Source organism: Babylonia areolata, chromosome 22, assembly GCF_041734735.1.
Source record: "Babylonia areolata isolate BAREFJ2019XMU chromosome 22, ASM4173473v1, whole genome shotgun sequence".
Taxonomy (NCBI): Eukaryota; Metazoa; Mollusca; class Gastropoda; order Neogastropoda; family Buccinidae; genus Babylonia; species Babylonia areolata.
The window spans coordinates 23320742-23328241 of record NC_134897.1 but is presented as its reverse complement, the minus strand read 5'-3'; positions in this window follow the sequence as shown (position 1 = coordinate 23328241).

The following is a 7500-nucleotide window of genomic DNA, read 5'->3' as shown; positions in this document are numbered from 1 at the left end:
TTGGAGCACATATTATCACCAGGACATACAATTGCCAGTGAAAAAAACAACAACAAACAAACAAACAAACAAACAAACAAAAACCAACAACACTCGTGGCATATATTGGTTACAGGTGCACCATATTATGTGCCGAAGTTCGACAATAATGTGCAGTGAACCTGTGCACATATTTTTTGCCGCTGGTCACACATATCTTGCCGCTGGCGACCAAATGTGTGTGTGTGTGTGCGTCCATTTCGTGCATACGCGTGAATGAGCGAGCTCAGTTCACTTTTTTTTTTCCTTTCCCTTCGATTTCCTTGTCAGTTCTTTCCCCCCCGCCCCCTCCACTGACCCCACGCCACCCCCCTCCCCCTCCCCCCCCCCCCCTCCCCACCCCCAACTCCCTCCTCTCCCGCATACGTGAAAACGCAGGAGTGGGTGAGTGAGTGAGTGAGATAAGCCAGGCAAGGTTTTTCTCCCTGTTGACTGTTTGCTGCTGCCTGAAAATAAGTGAATAGGGATGGGGGTGGGGTGGGTGGAAGGGATGGAGTTGGCAGGATTTGGGAGGGTCGGTGCGGTCGGGGAAATGGGGGAGGGGGGAGGTGGTGGCTATGGTACTAGCTCCTTGTCTCCTCTTCCCTCCCCCCCCAAAACTCCCCTGCCCCCTGCTCCACCACCCCCACCCCCGGCCTTCTCCTTTGCCCTTTATCGTCACTTCCACAGTCACGCATTTCTGAATATTGCACTGAAGCCACACTTCTTGGAGTTCAGTTGAGACTAGCGCTCTTAACTTATATCATTGTGTGTGTGTCTGTGTGTATCTGTGTGTGTGTGCTGTGTGTCTTTGTGTGCGTGTATGTATGTCTAAGTGTGGTGAGGTGTGGGTTGATGGGTGTGTAGATATGTGTGTTCGTATTCGCGCATACGTGTACGTGTGTGTGTGTGTGTGTGTGTGTGTGTGTGTGTGCGTGCGTGTGTGTGTATATGTGTGTGTGTGTATTTTGTTTAATGTCCCGTCACACATATCGGTGATTGAAAGTGTGTGTGCATGTGTGTGTGTGTGTGTGTGTGTGTGTGTGTGTGTGTGTGTGGAGGGGTGGAGTGGTGTGTCTGCCTGCGCACGCGCTTGAGAGCGTGTGTGTGTGTGTGTGTGTGTGTGTGTGTATGTGTGTGTGTGTGAGAGAGAGAGAGAGAGAGAGAGAGAGAGAGAGAACGTGCCCATTTGTTGGTGTGGATATGTGAATTGTGTGTGTGTGTGTGTGTGCGCGCGCGCTCAAACGCACACACACACACACACACACACACACACACACACACACACACACACACAGACGCCATAGCCCCACTCTCCTCTGACTTTCACTTCCACCACCCATCCCTCTCAACACAAGTTTCTTCTTCTTCTTCTTCTTCTTCTTCTTCTTCTTCTTCTTCTCTCAACTCTTGTGAAGACTCATTGGGGCGCCGCGTTTCAGAACTGAAGCCCTGGTCACTGACCAGATTCCTCCAGGTCTGTCGGTTTTGTTGTCAAAGCCCGGGTCTCAGTCTCTCTCTCTGTACAAATGGTTTTATCCCCCCCCCCCCCCCCCCCCCGCACCCCACTCCCCCCTCCCCCTCCCCCTCCCCGTCCATTCTGCAGTGTCGTCCTTCTACTCCCCACATATGCACTGATGCCTTACCACTTTCAAAGCCCAGAAAATCCAATTTTCAGCTATCGTCTCTGCCCCTCGCCTTCTTTCTTCAGAGTCCCAAAGGACGGTGATGGGTTGAGACATTACATTATAGTACTGCAAAGGGGATTGATCCCACCAAAAACCTGAGAGAGAGACCAGTGGGATCTGAGGGTGTGAGGTTTGCGTCGTTAAGATCCCCCCCACCCCCCACCTTTGACCCATCCACCTCCCACCCCCCTTCCCGGGATCCGCTCTCGGTAAACGTAATTTGTTTGAGAGGTTTGGTTTAGGAGGGGGGGCTATAGAACAGGGCACTAAAGAGTTTGGTTGGGCTGGGTTTGTTTGGGTTTGTTTTTGTTTTTTTTCAACTTGTTTCTGAGCACACACAGAAACCACAGGAGTGTCAATTGATTTGATCGATTGCGCGCGCTTGTGTTCGTGTGCGCGTGTGTGTGTGGGTGGATGGGGAAGGTGTGTGTTGTTTTGTTGTTGTTTTTTTCTGTGTGTGTGTGTGTGTGTGCGCGTGAGAGAGAGACAGACAGACAGACAGCAGACAGACACGCAGACATGCAGACACGCAGACATAGAAACAGATACACGAGACACAGAGAGAAGTTTTTTTTGTCGATGTACTTAAGAGAATCCGAGATAAAGGTGGTTGTAGTGGCATTTTTGTGTGTGTGTATGTATATTAAATTTTGCCTGTGTGCGTGCGTGTGTGTGTGTGTGTGTGTGTGTGTGTGTGTGTGTGGGTGTGTGTGTGGGTGGGTGGGTGTGTGTATTGATGCAACGATTGTTTGGTGTGCTGTTGCGTAAACCTTCTCTCTGTGTCACTCTCTTATTGTGTCTGTCTCTCTGTTTCTGTCTCTGTCTATCTGACTCTCTCTCTCTGTCATTCTGTCTTCCTCGGTCTTCATCTGTTCGCCTCACCTCCGTCTCTGTCTATCTGTCTCTCTGTCTGTCTGTCTGTCTGTCTCCCTCCCTCACTCTGTCTGTCTGTCTCCCTCCCTCACTCTGTCTGTCTGTCTCTCTCCCTCCCTCACTCTGTCTGTCTGTCTCCCTCACTCTGTCTGTCTGTCTCCCTCCCTCACTCTGTCTGTCTGTCTCTCTCCCTCCCTCACTCTGCCTGTCTGTCTCCCTCACTCTGCCTGTCTGTCTCCCTCACTCTGCCTGTCTGTCTCCCTCACTCACTCTCTCTGTCTGTCTCCCTCCCTCCCTCACTCTGCCTGTCTGTCTCCCTCACTCTGCCTGTCTGTCTCCCTCACTCACTCTCTCTGTCTGTCTCCCTCCCTCCCTCACTCTGCCTGTCTGTCTCCCTCACTCTGCCTGTCTGTCTCCCTCACTCTGCCTGTCTGTCTCCCTCACTCACTCTCTCTGTCTGTCTCCCTCCCTCCCTCACTCTGCCTGTCTGTCTCCCTCACTCTGCCTGTCTGTCTCCCTCACTCACTCTCTCTGTCTGTCTCCCTCCCTCCCTCACTCTGCCTGTCTGTCTCCCTCACTCTGCCTGTCTGTCTCCCTCACTCTGCCTGTCTGTCTGTCTCCCTCACTCTGCCTGTCTGTCTCCCTCACTCTGCCTGTCTGTCTGTCTGTCTCCCTCACTCTGCCTGTCTGTCTCCCTCACTCTGTCTGTCTGTCTGTCTCCCTCACTCTGCCTGTCTGTCTCCCTCACTCTGCCTGTCTCCCTCACTCTGCCTGTCTGTCTCCCTCCCTCACTCTGCCTGTCTCCCTCCCTCACTCTGCCTGTCTGTCTCCCTCACTCTGCCTGTCTCCCTCCCTCACTCTGCCTATCTGTCTCCCTCACTCTGCCTGTCTCCCTCCCTCACTCTGCCTGTCTGTCTCCCTCACTCTGCCTGTCTGTCTCCCTCCCTCACTCTGTCTGTCTCCCTCCCTCACTCTGCCTGTCTGTCTCCCTCCCTCACTCTGCCTGTCTGTCTCCCTCACTCTGCCTGTCTGTCTCCCTCCCTCACTCTGTCTGTCTCCCTCCCTCACTCTGTCTGTCTCCCTCACTCTGCCTGTCTGTCTCCCTCACTCTGCCTGTCTGTCTCCCTCCCTCACTCTGCCTGTCTGTCTCCCTCACTCTGTCTGTCTGTCTCCCTCACTCTGCCTGTCTGTCTCCCTCACTCTGCCTGTCTGTCTCCCTCACTCTGCCTGTCTGTCTCCCTCACTCTGTCTGTCTCCCTCCCTCACTCTGCCTGTCTGTCTCCCTCCCTCACTCTGCCTGTCTGTCTCCCTCCCTCACTCTGCCTGTCTGTCTCTCTCCCTCCCTCACTCTGCCTGTCTGTCTCCCTCACTCTGCCTGTCTGTCTCCCTCCCTCACTCTGCCTGTCTGTCTCCCTCACTCTGCCTGTCTGTCTCCCTCACTCTGTCTGTCTGTCTCCCTCCCTCACTCTGTCTGTCTGTCTCCCTCCCTCACTCTGTCTGTCTGTCTGTCTCCCTCACTCTGTCTGTCTGTCTCCCTCACTCTGCCTGTCTGTCTCCCTCACTCTGCCTGTCTGTCTCCCTCTGTCTCCCTCACTCTGCCTGTCTGTCTCCCTCACTCTGCCTGTCTGTCTCCCTCCCTCACTCTGCCTGTCTGTCTCTCTCCCTCCCTCACTCTGCCTGTCTGTCTCCCTCACTCTGTCTGTCTGTCTGTCTGTCTCCCTCACTCTGCCTGTCTGTCTCCCTCACTCTGCCTGTCTGTCTCCCTCACTCTGCCTGTCTGTCTCCCTCACTCTGCCTGTCTGTCTCCCTCACTCTGCCTGTCTGTCTCCCTCCCTCACTCTGCCTGTCTGTCTCCCTCACTCTGCCTGTCTGTCTCCCTCACTCACTCTGCCTGTCTGTCTCCCTCCCTCACTCTGCCTGTCTGTCTCCCTCACTCTGTCTGTCTGTCTGTCTGTCTCCCTCACTCTGCCTGTCTGTCTGTCTGTCTCCCTCACTCTGCCTGTCTGTCTCCCTCACTCTGCCTGTCTGTCTCCCTCCCTCACTCTGCCTGTCTGTCTGTCTGTCTCCCTCACTCTGCCTGTCTGTCTCCCTCACTCTGCCTGTCTGTCTCCCTCCCTCACTCTCTCTGTCTGTCTCCCTCCCTCCCTCACTCTGCCTGTCTGTCTCCCTCACTCTGCCTGTCTGTCTCCCTCACTCTGCCTGTCTGTCTCCCTCCCTCACTCTGCCTGTCTGTCTCCCTCACTCTGTCTGTCTGTCTCCCTCACTCTGCCTGTCTGTCTCCCTCACTCTGCCTGTCTGTCTCCCTCACTCTGCCTGTCTGTCTCCCTCACTCTGCCTGTCTGTCTCCCTCACTCTGTCTGTCTGTCTCCCTCACTCTGCCTGTCTGTCTCCCTCACTCTGCCTGTCTGTCTCCCTCACTCTGCCTGTCTGTCTCCCTCACTCTGCCTGTCTGTCTCCCTCACTCTGTCTGTCTGTCTGTCTGTCTCCCTCACTCTGCCTGTCTGTCTCCCTCCCTCACTCTGCCTGTCTGTCTCCCTCCCTCACTCTGCCTGTCTGTCTCCCTCACTCTGCCTGTCTGTCTCCCTCACTCTGCCTGTCTGTCTCCCTCCCTCACTCTGTCTGTCTGTCTCCCTCACTCTGTCTGTCTGTCTGTCTACCTCCCTCACTCTGTCTCTCTCCCTCCCTCACTCTGTCTGTCTGTCTCCCTCACTCTGTCTGTCTGTCTCCCTCACTCTGTCTGTCTGTCTCCCTCACTCTGTCTGTCTGTCTCCCTCCCTCACTCTGTCTGTCTGTCTCCCTCCCTCACTCTGTCTGTCTGTCTCTCTCCCTCACTCTGTCTGTCTGTCTGTCTCCCTCACTCTGTCTGTCTGTCTCCCTCACTCTGTCTGTCTGTCTCCCTCACTCTGTCTGTCTGTCTGTCTCCCCCCTCTCTCTCTGTATGTATGTATGTTTGTCTCTCCCTCCTCTCTCTATCTGTCTGTCGGTCTGTCTCTCTCTCTCTGTGTCTGTCTGTCCGTCTGTTTGTCTGTCTGTCTCTGTCTGTCTCTCTCTCTCTGTCTGTCTCTCTCTTCCTCTTTCTCTCTCTGTCTCTCTCCGTCTCTCTCCCCCTCTCTCTCTCCCTCTATCTCCCCCCTATCTCTCTGTCTCCCTCCCCCCTCTCTCTCTCCCTCTATCTCCCCCTATCTCTCTGTCTCCCTCCCCCTCTCTCTCTCCCTCTCTCCCCCTCTCTCTCTCACTCGCCCCTCTCTCTCTCACACACCCTCTCTGTCTCACCCCCCTCTCTGTCTCAGCCCCCTCTCTCTCACCCCTCTCTCTCTCACCCCCTCTCTCTCACCCCCTCTCTCTCTCCCTCTCTCCCCCGCTCTCTCTCTCACCCCCCCTCTCTCTCTCTCTCTCTCTCTCTCTCTCTCTCTCTCTCTCAAACTGAGGAATCGACCGACTTCCTGTGGACAGGTTGAGGGCATTTTCAATATAAACAGAATCCCCACGTTGTAGAAAACCCTGCGATAGAAATTTGCTTGCTTTTTTTTTCTATCGTTTTTGTTGTTGTGTAGTTCTGTCTTTTCTCTCTTAACCTCGTTTTTAGCCTTCCTTGTGCATTCACACGTATCAGTCCTAAATAGTCCTTCTACGCTCTCTCTCTCCCTCTCTCTCTCTCTCTCTGTCTCTGTATCTCTCTCCCTCTCTGTCTCTCTCTCTTTCTTTCTGTCTCTTTCTCTCTCATCTGAGTCGATGATCTCACGTTCTTGTGATAATGATTTTGTTGTTGTTGCTGTTCAGTTGCTGTTTTGTTGTTTATGCTTCCTGTAAGTTAAATTTCGAAGTAAGTTAAATTCCTTAGTAAGTTAAATTTCATACGCATATTATTTCAGTTATTTGCCTCCTATTCACCTTTCGTTTTGTTAATAAATATATTCAACGTCCTTATTCAGTTATTCTATTTTGTTTTATCTAGGGTAAACTCTTAAGGTCTGAACAGTGTGTTGGGCTTATGCGTAGTTCAGGCATCTGCTCCATTAACTCACTCAGTACGGCCAGTCCTCTCTTCTCCTCTACACAGACCCCTCGGATGTCCAGTGGGTGTCTGAATGACCCAACCTTTAGCTTCTGTCGTCAGAATTGTGGTATTCTTTGTCAACATTCACCTCTTCAGTATAAGAGCCCTCCGCTTGCAATATTTTGATGGTGGTAATTGAGGTGAAACGCTGTTAACGTCGTCTCTTTCGCCGTTCGTATGGAGAGAGTTAAAAAAAAAAAACAAGAGAGGCAAGGCCTTCAAGACTCACTTGTGATACACTTTTTTTTTTTTTAAATCCAAGCTTTTTTATGTATTGAGTATAATTTCAAAATGTAATGTTTAAGATGAGAAAGACCAGTTTAAAGCAAATTAAGTCCCCTAGCATTAATTACAGAGTAATTTCCCTTTTTTTACTCTCTGCACCAAAACGTTTGCAAAATAAATAAAACTTCCATGCTTAGCAAAAGAAGTTCCTGTTTGAACAAAAAATGATAATAATGACTGCTCTTGTTGTTGGGTCAGAATATCAGATCAAAGTGCCAGGTTTAGAGAATACAAAAATTATAAATATAACAGTAAATGCAGTTTGTATATAATTAGGCTTCATTTTTTATTTTTTTTATGCCCATCCCAGAGGTGCAATATTGTTTTAAACAAGATGACTGGAAAGAACTGAATTTTTCCTATTTTTATGCTAAATTTGGTGTCAACTGACAAAGTATGTGCATAGAAAATGTCAATGTTAAAGTTTACCACGGACACACGGACACACACACACACACACACACACACACACAACCGAACACCGTGTTTACACAAGTGAGTCAAAAAGGGGGGGGGGGGTAGTAAAGCGAATATGGATCAGCCCACACGCTGTAACACCTACCTTGAAACTGAAAGTGA